This window comes from Amblyraja radiata, chromosome 19 (genome assembly GCF_010909765.2).
Source record: "Amblyraja radiata isolate CabotCenter1 chromosome 19, sAmbRad1.1.pri, whole genome shotgun sequence".
NCBI classification, from domain to species: Eukaryota; Metazoa; Chordata; class Chondrichthyes; order Rajiformes; family Rajidae; genus Amblyraja; species Amblyraja radiata.
Genome location: NC_045974.1, coordinates 29561735 through 29575949, shown reverse-complemented (window position 1 = coordinate 29575949; position 14215 = coordinate 29561735). Strand labels below are relative to the sequence as shown.

The following is a 14215-nucleotide window of genomic DNA, read 5'->3' as shown; positions in this document are numbered from 1 at the left end:
GGCCTCAAAGGAAGTAGAGGCATTGGTGTGCTTTCTTGGTCATAGCTTTGAAGGGGCTGGTCCAGGACAAATTGCTGGTGAATTTATTCCTAAAAACTTGAAGCTTTCAACCATCTCTACTTTGGCACCATCAATGAAGACTAGGGTGTAGGTACTGTTTCACTTCCTGAACTTATTGAAAATCTCCTTTGTCTTGAGGGAAAGGTTGTTGGTTTGGCACCATTGCCCAGTGTCCATGTTATCTCTCCTCATGCCGCATACCCCCCATCCTTTGATGGCACGTACATCTGTTCTTAGATAAGTAATCTAAGTCGATGTGCATGTGAGAGGCAAAAACAAGTTGTATACTTCTACTCTACAGTGTTCTCTCAGATATCGCTAACTTACGTGCTGTACCACAAGTAAAAGCAGATCCTGGAGCTATAGCAATTTCATTTATTTCCTGGCAAGAAATGAGAAGATAGGAAAGCTAAGTCAGGAGATACAAAGTGCTGGACGAGCTCAACAAGTCAGGCAACATTTGAGGACGAAATGGACAGGCGATGTTTTGTGTCAGAACCCTTCTTCAGAGTCAACAGAGTTCTCATTCCCCTGATTTTGGGCATACCCTGTAAAATCCCTCAACCGCACTTCAAAAATTATATATGCATTGGCGTCCTCTCCCTTATTTGCAAAAAAAAATGTATCTCTTCACCAGATCATCTGGCTGCACTTTAGTTATTGCTTACTTGCCAGAGGAAATGATTTTTTTACTATGCGCTCTTATAAAACTCTCATCGTCATGAAAACGTGGCTTTGAGCCATCTCTTAACCTTCACTGTTGCAAGAAGGACAATCTTTCCCAATCTCATTGTTGGTTGCCAATAAATTACTTCTGTACTCTCTTGGCTTTATCTCTATTTTTCTAAAATATGGTGCTCAGAACCATCCAGCCAAATATTGATCATAAAGTTCCATCACAATTCATCTGCCTTTATTATGGCCCAAGTCATAGGAGTCCTAACGCAATACATTGCCTGTTCTTTCCCTGCACAATGCTGATTGACCTTCTAGTTCCTCTGACTTTTTGTGTTTTGCTCAAGTGCATCTGCACTTTCTTCTGCCTCTAAGTCAGGAGCTACTTTAATTTGGATTGTGATCTATTTTATGCCACAGAGGTTTCAAGCCCTATTTATTATCACAGTTGTAAAGTCTAACTTTTCTCACTAACACGAATGGCATCTAGTGCATGATGTTTTCATTAGAAAGTTAAAATATACGCCATATCTTTCTTCTGACCCCAGGCTTAGCTTACTATAAATGTATTAAAATAAAAAAGTAGGCGAAAGATGTTATGCTAAATAATATCAATTCCTCCAAATAACTGCTTTATTTATAGTCCTAACATTATATATCAGTCAACTGATTTCTCAATCTATTATTAAATTATTATTGGTTAAACTGGAATAGAGTGACACAGCACAGAGACCGGTCACATGGCCCAACTTGATCATGCTGACCAAGGTACTCCATCTAAACTAGTTCCATTTGCCCACGTTTGGCCCATATCCCTCTAAACCTTTTCTATCCATCTATCTGTCCAAATGTCTTAAATTCTGTTATAGTGTATGCCTTACCTACCTCCTCTAGCAGCATGTTCAATGCACCCATGTACTAAGTGAAAAAATTACCCCTCAGGTTTGTATTAACCTGAGGTAGACATTTGTCCTCTTGCTTTTGATTCCCCTACCCTGCGTAAAAGACTCTGTGCACTCACCCTATCGATTCCTCTCGTGATTTCATACACCTTTATTAGATCACCTCACATTCTCCTGTGCACCATGACTCCTACAGCTCAGCCCCGCTAGTCCTGGCAACATCTTTGTAAATCTTCTCTGCACTCTTTCCAGCTTAATGTCATCTTTCCTATAGCAGGGTGACCAAACTGAGCACCGAGTGTACTCCAAGTGTGGGCTCACTGACATCTTGAGTAACTGTAACATAACGTTCCAACTTCTATACTCAATACCCTGACTGATGAAGATCGATGTGCTATTCTGACCACCCTAAATGACGCCACTTTCAAGGTGAATAAGATCCCAATTTGAATAAACTATGTACATGCACTCCTAAACCCCTCGGCTCTTCAATACTCCCCAGGGCCTTACCATTTACAGTGAGGGTCCTGCCCTGCTTTGACTTGTCAAAATGCAACAGCTTGCACTTATTTGAATTAAACTCCATTAGTCATTTCTCAGCCCACTTGCCCAGCTGATCAAGAGCCTGCTGTAATGTTTTGATAACCATCTTCACTATCTACGATACCACCCCTTTTAGTGTCATCTGCAAACTTTTGAATCATGCCTTTCACATTCTCATCCAATTCGTTGATATAAACTGCAAATAACAATGGGTCCAGCATCAATTCCTGAGGCACACCACTTGTCAAAGGCCTCTTGTTCAAAAAACACCCCTGCCTACTTCCATGAAGCCAATTTTATGTGCAGTTTGCTAACTCTTCCTGGACCCCATATGACCTAACCTTGCAGAGCAGACTACCATGCAGAACCTTATCAAAGGCCTTGCTGAAGTCTATGTACAGAATATCTGCGGCCTTGCCCTCGTCAACCTTTTTGGTTAGCTCTTCAGAAAACTCTATCTAATTGATAAGGTATGATCGTTCACATACAAAACCATGCTGAATAAACCTAATCAGCCCTTGTCTGACCAAAGGCAGCTGGCAGTCTCAATCAAAATGTATTCTGTCAATCCCATTCCTTAAATGCCTGAAATGTATGTCGGACACTAATGTCCTGCAAACGTTCTTCGATACATGGGAAAAATCTATTCTCATCTTCAAATAATGACACAAAATATCTAATGGCTCAGCAAACAGGGTTGTGGGTTTTGTCCCTCACCCGAAATGATAATCCACAGAACCTTTAATAAAAATGTGGAAGATGAGGTTCATTGCCAACAGCATGTCACAGTTATGTAAAGTTGGTTTAGTCAAGGGATCTTTGTGATAGGTTGGATATGAAGCCTGTGTTCATCATGTTGAAACAGATGAAATGAAGGCTGAAGACAGGCTAATCCCTGAACCAGATGGCATCAGTGCGAGCAAGCTGAAGAAAGCATTGGAGGACATCTGTTGTGCACTGATGAGAATAATAAAAGATTTGTTAAGTACCAGTAAGGTTCTACTTGTATCAGAGTCAGGAACATGAAATGGTGAAAGTACAGCGTGCAATTGTGGTAGTCAAATTGGATGTTTTTCAGGAGGTGAGAAGTCAGTTTTGTGGAGAAGCTTTAAACATTTTCCGGTGGTTTGTAGAAAGTAAGGAAAATAAATTATGAATAATATGAAGAATTAATTTTAATAATTTGACTTTTCAGTCAGCATGGCACAGATGTGGCAGCTGCTGGCTTGAGAAGCATAGGCCGCATTTTCATGAGCAAAGATGGAAAAGAGGGACAAGTTCAATATTGCGTTTTATATTTGGGATCACTCTGATTTGGGGATAGCACGAAATGCAACATCTGTTTGGTGCAACAAAAAGGAGCATAATACAATTGCTAGACTATGCAGTTTGGACACATCATGTTTGTTCAATAGTGTTTAATGTTCTACTGTATATGTGTTCTCCCAAAAAACTCTCAAATTTAAATTCTTGTGTACGTCAGTCTTTCTGTGTAAAAGGAGATAAGCAATGTTCTGTCATGCAATGGGAAGTATTTAGATAAGTGAATGAGACAGAAAGCACTGGATCTCTTGAAGGAAAAGAGGCCAAATATTTGGGGGGCTACAGGGAGTGAACAGGCTGATGGAATTAATCATGGATTAATCTGGAGTTGGCACAGACAGGATGTATCAAACGGTTGCCTTCTGTGTTGTTTATAGAACTCAGTCTCTGGATTTGACCGGTGACTGGGGGCCACTGATAAAATGGAAATATGCATAAAATGAAACAAAAATTGTCTTTAATATTAAAAAATAATGATCTGAAACGAAAGGACTAAGAATTTTACATTATTTATTTAGTGCCTTGCTGCTAATCTTAGTGTTGAAGGAATTGCAACGTCAGTGACGCTATGATTTATTGGATTCCATTACGGAGCCACCAGTTCCACGATTAATGTTTCATGCAAAGTGGAATAAAAATAGATGAAAAATATCCTAAAATGGGGATAACTCACTGTGACAGCAGCAATATGGAATTTATTTCACAAGTTTGCGATGACCAGCAACTCATTAGCTTTTCAGGACTATGAATATATTAGTAACAAAATGAGCCTTGCATCTCAGTTGCCTGTGAATGATTGTTGTAAGTCGCAGAGTGCTCACTTACAGGTAAATCATGGTTTTCAACCATTATAATGCTGAAGTAGGATGAGACTTAATATTCCTCACTATGTTAATAGTGGAAAGTACAATTGGTGTCTATTAATTCCACACATACTGCATTTTTCCATCATTTTTTTAATCATTAATTTAGTTTCATCTACTGGTCTGCTTTCCTTACAGAACTATGACTACAACCTTTTCTCTTAAAAGCATTCATTTTTTTTCTCAACCATATACCTACACTTGAGCCAGCTTCAGCCACCTGAAATCATTCTAGTGAATCGCTTCCAGACTATTTTTAAAGCCTTCATTGGTGCCATTGAAATCAGTCTGAAGATGAGTCCCGAACAAAAACGTCACCTATCTATGTTCTCCAGGGATGCTGCCTGATCCGCTGATTTATTACAATTCTCTGTGTCTATTTTTGTAAACCCAGTATCTGCAGTTCGTTCTACATTTAAAAGACACTTGGACTGGTTCACAGAAAATAAATGTTGAAAGCGATATGGGCCAACTGCAGGAACATTTAATTAGATCTGATGGGGCATCTTAGTTAGCATGGATGCATTTGGCGGGAGGGCCTGTTTCTGTGCTACTGGCTTAGTGACAATGTGACTCTAAATTGAGGGAGTAGAGAACTTTACAATTGGTTTATAGCTGATCATATTGTTCTTTTGGATGAAAACAAAAAACAGCATCATTTCATTGGCAAAGTGGAAGTAGGATTAAAATGATAGAATAACAAAATTTGAGTTTGAAAAAAATTACAGCTTGTTTAGCAATCCTATTGTTGAGGGAACTTTATAAGTTCTGGTGCTATCTTTATGAAACTTGTATATTTTGCCTGTTACTGCATGGGTTTTCTCTGGATGTATGGTTCCCTCTGACATCCCAAACACATGTATTGTTTATATGGGGATGGGAGAGATAGTACTGAGCTATAAAATAATGACTCACTGTTAAAATGATTACTCACAGAGAGCCATCGTTCAGCAGGAGGATATCTGGATGTCTGAATTTTAATTTTATGTTTGTGAAGTGTTGTTTTACATATTTGGACAGCACCTGATATTTGTGACGCGAGCATTTGATCTCCATTTAACTGGGGAATAATGAGAACTAATAATTTGATAACATTTCTATTCCATTACCCTTGGTCCATTTGCTCACTGATTTTGTTTTAGACAGTAACTCATACAAGGTATAATTCTCCCCAAATATGAGAACTTCATATGAGTATCCAGATAGTACTGAGGCATGTAATTTAGTTTAGTTCTGTTTGGTTTTAAGATACAGTGCAGAAACAGGCCCTTCAGCCCACCGGGTTTGCGCTGACCAGCGATCCCGATAGACAAGCACTATCCTACACACTGGGGACAATTTACAACCCAAGCCAATTAACCTACAAACCTGTACGTCTTTGGAATGTAGAGGAAACCGAGCACCTAGGGACAAACGGCAGCTCAACAGCAGCACCCGAAGTCAGCATCAACATGATTCTTGAGGTCAGATGAAGACCATATGTTTGTACTCTCTGGAAAACTAAGTTACTCTTTGTTGTTGTAAATGACCTGATGTTAATATTGAGGTCTATTTAAACCAGAACTTTAACATTTCGGATTGGCTCCAATGCAGGGATTTTACAATGCAAAGTCTGAATCTTATTCTATAATAAACTGGAATGAGCCAAGCATTTTGTTTCCTCATTTTAAAGAGGAATGTAAATCACACTTGTACTTCACTTGGAAAATGGTAATGTGAACAGTTTAATAAAATTAATGCAGAGATAACAATCAACTTACACTAATAGAAATTGTCAGCCATTCACTTTTTATCTTTGGAAATATAAGACAGAAGAAGGCTATTCTGCTGATTGTTTTCTTGCCATTTGTTAAAAAGTGACTCAACTAATCCAACCTTTCAGTACTTGTTCTGTAACCCTGCAGATCATGGTGCATCAAGAACCTATCTGGGCACTTTTTAAATGTGGTGGGGTCTTCTGTCTCTATCACCTTTTCAGGCCGTGTTCCAAATCCTTACAATTGTCTGGGTGAAAAATATTTCCCTCCATCTCTCCTGTATTCTTTCTAACAATGACTTTAAATCAGTATTTAAAATGGGGAAAAAAAAGAAATAACTAAAGCTGTACAAATAGATAAGAAAGAAACATTCAGTCCTTTCAAGGAATTACAGTACATGATATTTAATTTAGTTGTATTTCCTGTTGTGCTTGCATGGTTCCAATTCTTCGTGAATGACAACAAATGCAGATCTGTAGAGCATTGTGTTTCATCATTTTAATTCTATGTTGCATTTCTTCATTTGCCAGAATATAGAGGATTGGGTCCAAGCAGGCATTGATACTGCAAACTATTTCAGATAGTTCATAAACGGCAAGAAATACATTGACATTTTCTGGTCGCAAGATATGATCCAACTGTGAAGCAATCATTACAAAAGACATGATGTGGTATGGAACAAAGGAAATAATCAGCACAGCCAATGCAGTCGACATCAACAATAAGGATTTTGCTGATTTCTGTCGTCTTTTGTGGTTTTGATTAAATTTTCTGATTGCTCGACATGTTCTAAAATAGCAGGCCAATAGAATAGATATTGGAAGGAGGAACCCAAAGAGAAACCTTGTGGAAAATGAAACAAAATGTCCTAAGGGATCCTGATTCATCTGGGTGTATCTGGTTGTATTCATTGATTTTTTAAAGGCAACCAGATAAAGGAAGTCTGACAGGGATTCAATTACCACAAAGATCCAAGCACAGATTGAAATGGCTTTTACCTTTCTCATTGTCCACCAGGTCATGGATGCAATGGGATGAACGATACTTATATAACGATCAACGCTGATGAGTGTTAAGAAGAGAATGCTGCCGTATAGATTCACATAAAAAACAAATCTTTTAATCTGGCAGAATGCTTCCAAACTGTCACCACTCATTTTGTATGAATGCAAGTAGATTGTAATCGGAGCAGTGAAGGTCCATGCAAGATCACACAACACTAGGTTGAACAAAAATATATTGCTTCGAGTCCATGATTTTGTGTAATAAATGTAACTTAGAAGTGCAGTCATATTTCCAATGAAACCCAGGACCAGGCAGCAGCTACAAAAGATAACCAGCAGATGGCAGTACCATTCCAGTGCTCTGTCATTTCTGCAGTAGTTTAAATAGTAGGCAGGGTTCTCCGTCATCTTTGTCATCTCTGTAAAGTGGATATAACATTCATTTGTAAGTGGTTCTTGCCAGTACTTCCATTGCAATGCAGAACCATGGAAGCATACAATTAGACTAATTTAGAATTAAAATGTATTCAAAAGCACATTGAAATTAGAGTTAGTGGAATGAAAGTTTTTTTTAAAAGAGCGTTCATTTCTTTTCAATTACAGCAGGAGACACTGAATTAATTGTGCATAGGGGACTATAGTCAGGGGGTCGGATAGGCGATTCTGTGGACGCAGACAGGAGACCTGGATGGTAGTTTGCCTCCCTGGTGCCAGGGTCAGGGATGTGTCTGAACGTGTCCAAGAAATCCTGAAATGGGAGGGAGAGGAGCCTGAGGTTGTGGTACTTATAGGTACCAACGACATAGGTAAAAAAAGAGAAGAGGTCCTGAAAGAAGAATTTAGGGAGTTAGGTAAAGAGTTAAGGAGAAGGACTGCAAAGGTAACAATCTCAGGATTACTGCCTGTGCCACGCGACAGTGAGAGTAGGAATGGAGCGAGGTGGAGGATAAATGAGTGGATGAGGGACTGGTGCAGTGGGTATGGATTCATGTTTCTGGATCATTGGGACCTCTTTTGGGGAAGGTGCGACCTGTACAGAAAGGACGGGTTGCACTTGAACTCGAGGGGGACCAATATCCTGGCGGGGAGATTTGCAAAGGCTACTGGGGAGACTTTAAACTAGTATGGTTGGAGGGAGGGACTCACATTGGGAAAGCTAGCAGTCAGTGTGTGAGGCAGGAGGCAGAGAATGGTAGCACTCGGACCCAAAATGTAGGGGAGAGAGAAGAAAAAGACAATAAACAGAGAATAAGAGAGGGTGGGTTTCTTAAATGTGTATATTTTAATGCTAGGAGCATTGTAAGAAAGGTGGATGAACTTAGAGCCTGGATTGACACCTGGAAGTATGATGTTGTGGCGATCAGTGAAACATGGTTGCAGGAGGGCTGTGATTGGAAACTAAATATTCCAGGATTTCGTTGCTTCAGGTGTGATAGAATTGGAGGGGCAAGAGGTGGAGGTGTTGCATTGCTTATCAGGGGAGATATTACAGCAGTGCTTTGGCAGAATAGATTAGAGGGCTCGTCTAGGGAGGCTATTTGGGTGGAACTGAGAAATGGGAAAGGGGTAGCAACACATAGGGGTAGCAACACATAGGGGTGTACTATAGACCGCCAAATGGGGAGCGAGAATTGGAAGAGCAGATATGTAAGGAGATTGCAGATATTAGTAGTAAGCACAAGGTAGTGATTGTGGGAGATTTCAATTTTCCACACATAGACTGGGAAACACGTTCTGTAAATGGGCTGGATGGGTTGGAGTTTGTAAAATGTGTGCAGGATAGTTTTTTGCAGCAATACATAGAAGTACCTACTAGAGAAGGGGCGATTCTGGACCTCCTGTTAGGAAATGAGACGGGTCAGGTGGCAGAGGTATGCGTTGGGAAACAGTTCGGGACCAGTGATCACAATACCATTAGTTTCAATATAATTATGGAGAGGGTCAGAACTGGACCTAGGGTTGAGATTTTTGATTGGAGAAAGGCTAACTTTGAGGAGATGCGAAAGGATTTAAAAGGAATAAATTGGGACAGTTTGTTTTATGGGAAAGATGTGGAAGAGAAATGGAGGACATTTAAAGGTGAAATTTTAAGAGTACAGAATCTTTATGTCCCTGTTCGGTTGAAAGGAAATAGTAAAAATTGGAAAGAGCCATTGTTTTCAAGGGAAATTGGACACTTGGTTCGGAAAAAGAAAGAGATCTACAATAATTATAGGCAGCATGGAGTAAATGAGGTGCTTGAGGAGTATAAAGAATGTAAAAAGAATCTTAAGAAAGAAATTAGAAAAGCTAAAAGAAGATATGAGGTTGCTTTGGCAAGTAAGGTGAAAGCAAATCCAAAGGGTTTCTACAGCTATATTAATAGCAAAAGGATAACGAGGGATACAATTGGTCCATTAGAGAGTCAGAGTGGACAGCTATCTGCAGAGCCAAAAGAGATGGGGGAGATATTGAACAATTTCTTTTCTTCGGTATTCACCAAGGAGAAGGATATTGAATTATGTGAGGTAAGGAATTATAGAGTAGCTATGGAAACTATGAGATTCAAAGAAGAGGAAGTACTGACACTTTTGAGAAATATAAAAGTGGATAAGTCTCCAGGTCCGGACAGGATATTCCCTAGGACATTGAGGGAAGTTAGTGTAGAAATAGCAGGGGCTATGACAGAAATATTTCAAATGTCATTAGAAACGGGAATAGTGCCGGAGGATTGGCGTACTACGCATGTTGTTCCATTGTTTAAAAAGGGGTCTAAGAGTAAACCTAGCAATTATAGACCTGTTAGTTTGACGTCAGTGGTGGGCAAATTAATGGAAAGGATACTTAGAGATAATATATATACGCATCTGGATAAACAGGGTCTGATTAGGAACAGTCAACATGGATTTGTGCCTGGAAGGTCATGTTTGACTAATCTTCTTGAATTTTTTGAAGAGGTTACTTGGGAAATTGATGAGGGTAAAGCAGTGGATGTTGTATATATGGACTTCAGTAAGGCCTTTGACAAGGTTCCTCACGGAAGGTTGGTTAAGAAGGTTCAATTGTTGGGTATTAATGGTGGAGTAGCAAGATGGATTCAACAGTGGCTGAATGGGAGATGCCAGAGAGTAATGGTGGATGGTTGTTTGTCAGGTTGGAGGCCAGTGACTAGTGGGGTGCCACAGGGATCTGTGTTGGGTCCACTGTTGTTTGTCATGTACATCAATGATCTGGGTGATGGTGTGGTAAATTGGATTAGTAAGTATGCAGATGATACTAAGATAGGTGGGGTTGTGGATAATGAAGTAGATTTTCAAAGTCTACAGAGAGATTTATGCCAGTTGGAAGAGTGGGCTGAAAGATGGCAGATGGAGTTTAATGCTGATAAGTGTGAGGTGCTACATCTTGGCAGGACAAATCAAAATAGGACGTACATGGTAAATGGTAAGGAATTGAAGAATGCAGGTGAACAGAGGGATCTGGGAATAACTGTGCACAGTTCCCTGAAAGTGGAATCTCATGTAGATAGGGTGGTAAAGAAAGCTTTTGGTGTGCTGGCCTTTATAAATCAGAGCATTGTGTATAGAAGTTGGGATGTAATGTTAAAATTGTACAAGGCATTGGTGAGGCCAATTCTGGAGTATGGTGTACAATTTTGGTCGCCTAATTATAGGAAGGATGTCAACAAAATAGAGAGAGTACAGAGGAGATTTACTAGAATGTTGCCTGGGTTTCAGCAACTAAGTTACAGAGAAAGGTTGAACAAGTTAGGGCTTTATTCTTTGGAGCGCAGAAGGTTAAGGGGGGCCTTGGTAGAGGTCTTTAAAATGATGAGAGGGATAGACAGAGTTGACGTGGATAAGCTTTTCCCACTGAGAGTAGGGAAGATTCAAACAAGGGGACATGACTTGAGAATTAAGGGACAGAAGTTTAGGGGTAACATGAGGGGGAACTTCTTTACTCAGAGAGTGGTGGCTGTGTGGAATGAGCTTCCAGTGAAGGTGGTGGAGGCAGGTTCGTTTTTATCATTTAAAAATAAATTGGATAGTTATATGGACGGGAAAGGAATGGAGGGTTATGGTCTGTGCGCAGGTATATGGGACTAGGGGAGAATACGTGTGCGGCACGGACTAGAAGGGTTGAGATGGCCTGTTTCCGTGCTGTAATTGTTATTATGGTTATATGGTTATGCCACAGAATAAAACCCTGTGCTGCAAATTTCAGGTTGATATAACATTTTCCCTGACTCCAAAACATTAAATATTCTTCTGTGAGTTTCATCTAGAAAATTTGAGGAATTTGTGCATGTCATTCATTCACAAATTATACATGAATATGGTTTTTCACATGTTTGGAATGTGATAGCATCCTGGTTAGGATTGCGACCATGGGGGATTAGTCTAGGAACTCCTGTGTGCTCTCCTTAATGTGGCAGGCATTTCACTCATGCACCAAATAATATGTTGGGTTACTCTGTGCGTGCTTCCTCCACTGCGGGCAGATTTTTTTTTATTGTTGGGGTTTGGAGGGGAGGATATAGCCAGGACCATATAAATGTTTGCTTACAAATAAACTAAGAGTGCATTGCTCAGGCTTGGTGAATAAAGCAACATTGATGATTTGTATAAACCTCATTGTACAGTGATCAGAATTGTGGAGAATTAATTGGTGGTCATCCCTTCAATGATCATAGCCTTTCCTTTAAAATGATATGTGAGCTACATCATGCTGCAATTGCTGTCCTGTTGATCACCAACATCTTACAGAGGCGTGTTGTGACTCACCACATGGGATTGCACGAGGCTAGTTCATTATGTGCTGGGGAGGGAGGCCTGGACATTGTCATGACTGGGTCATCTGGCCCTCGAGCTTGGTCTGCTATTTACCAACCCTAACCTTAATTTTGGAAATATATATGGATGGGAAGCTTTTAGAGGGCTCTAGGCTAAATGCAGGCAAATGGAACAAGCCCTATATGCCAACCTGGTTGGCATAGTGGTCTGAAGGACCGTTTCCGTGCTGTATATCTGTACGACTCTATAACTACCATTCTTGTATATCCGCGGTAATCTTTCACCTCTGCCTAAAAATATTCAAAGATTCTGCATCCACTACCCCTTGATAGAGAGTTCAAGTGTTTGTGACCATCTGAGAGAAAATAAATTTTCATCTCTGTTCCAAATACAAAGCCCCCTATTTTTAATTAATGACCACTTATTTTAGATTCTCCTCCAAGAGGAAAAATCATCTACACATCCACCTATCAAGAATCTATACAATTTTATATGTTTCAATCAAGGCAAGTCTCAGGAGACACAAGCGAGTGCAGTTATCGAGTGCAGTTATTGGAATTGGAAGCAACGAATAAAGTGCTGGAAGAACTCACCTGGTCAAGCGGTATCTGTGGAAGGCAAAGGAATGGTCAACATTTCATGTCGAGAACCTGCATCATAAATTATCCTCAGAAGATTCTTCTGAGCTTCTGATAGAAATCTATTTCAAGACATGAATCTCTGCAACTATAAACTTACTTCTGTTCAATTTTTTGACTATTTTGACGAGTTCTTTGTGGGCATTTTGCGACACACACCACACGCTAAAAAACAGGTGAACCAAATTTCTGGAGTTACCCCGATATTCAGCTTCCCTTATACCAAATACCTAATCATTTGATATCTTGACCTGGTATCTCCTTGCTATGTGTTCCTGATACTGCAGTCTTGCTGTGACCCCAAATGTATTTTCTCTATCTTTCCAGCGTTTTAATCATTTGGTAGGTGAATTCAATTGCAAAGGTTAGTCTTTAACACATTCAGTTTAATCCCTATTAACTCGATTTAGTCCCTGATCCTTCCTTCAACAAAAATAATAAATGTGACCATTGACAAAGGGTTAAGTTCACATTTACAAGTTAACATTCATAGATTTGACTGGCTCCACATTTTGGACAAAAGGCCTTTTGATTTTACTTGCAGATTGACATGTTTGCTGTCAAGTAAGAGCCAAATACTTGACTCATAATCTTTTCCCCATCCCCGTACCTTTATTTTCTGTTGGGAGAATTTTTATTAATTGAGATGATTTATCCTAAAATGCTCAGGATACCTTTCTTGAACCACTTCTGGTGCAGATGCTACAATACTTGGTAGATAGGGAATTGCAGGATTTAAACTCGGCTGCACTGAAATAAGGATGGTATGTTTTCAAATTATGCTGTTGTCAAACTTTGTGGGTTGGAGGTGGTGGTGTCGAGGACCAGCAGGTAGTGGTACTTATAATTCTCCTTCCTTTTGGTTGAGGTTTTGGGTTTGTGAGATGGTTTCAGATTAACCATTGTAAGTAATTGCAGTGCGTTTTCGCATGTATGTCAGTGGTGACTGTTCATAGTTGGCAAGTGAATCAGATTTCACCCTCCTCAGTGTGAGTTCTCTAACAGTTGGGCTCAAGAGAAGAGGGTGTTGCATGAGGGTGTCAATTACATTAGAATGCATTGTCATAACCTGTTAGCTGGGACTGCTATTGCATGTTAATAAAATATTATTTTACTTGGCTCATTCCAACTAACTGGTTAAATGTGATTTTCACACGGGGATTATATACAGTATGAAATCAGCTATTTGTACCTTGACTTAATTTACTAGTCACCTTCTAATCTATACTCATCCAAAATTGCTCTTAAGGTAATTAATCTGAAATTGTTTAAATATGATACAATGTCTTGAAAATAATGCACCTTCTTTCAGCAAGGAATGTTCTAGTGTTTGATTCAACACTATGCCTTTACTGATAAAGATGTAGACTGATAAACCGGTATCATTTAATTAATTTAAGACACTATCTACTCTCCAACCGAGAAACACTGTTACATATCAATCAGATTTCTGTTATAAATTTTTTTTTTTTTGAGATGCTAAATAAATGATACATGATATCATAAACCTTCAAATAATTTTAGTTTGGTGTGGTAGCTGGATCCAGTGAACCATTGTTAATTTTTAAATATAACATTTTCAGTGGTGGAAGTTGGGGGAGGGAAGATGCTGAAACTGGCTGTCATTGATATTAATGTGCGAATGCTTAATCTTTCGCACGTCATTCCTCATTATTTT

At 39.5% G+C, this 14215-nt stretch overlaps 1 protein-coding gene across 4 annotated transcripts in view; it reads left to right on the top strand.

The window, feature by feature from the left end:
• The window catches only part of tmem117 (transmembrane protein 117), a 276064-nt gene that overhangs the window by 51697 nt on the left and 210152 nt on the right, over positions 1 to 14215 (top strand). The window lies entirely within an intron of this gene.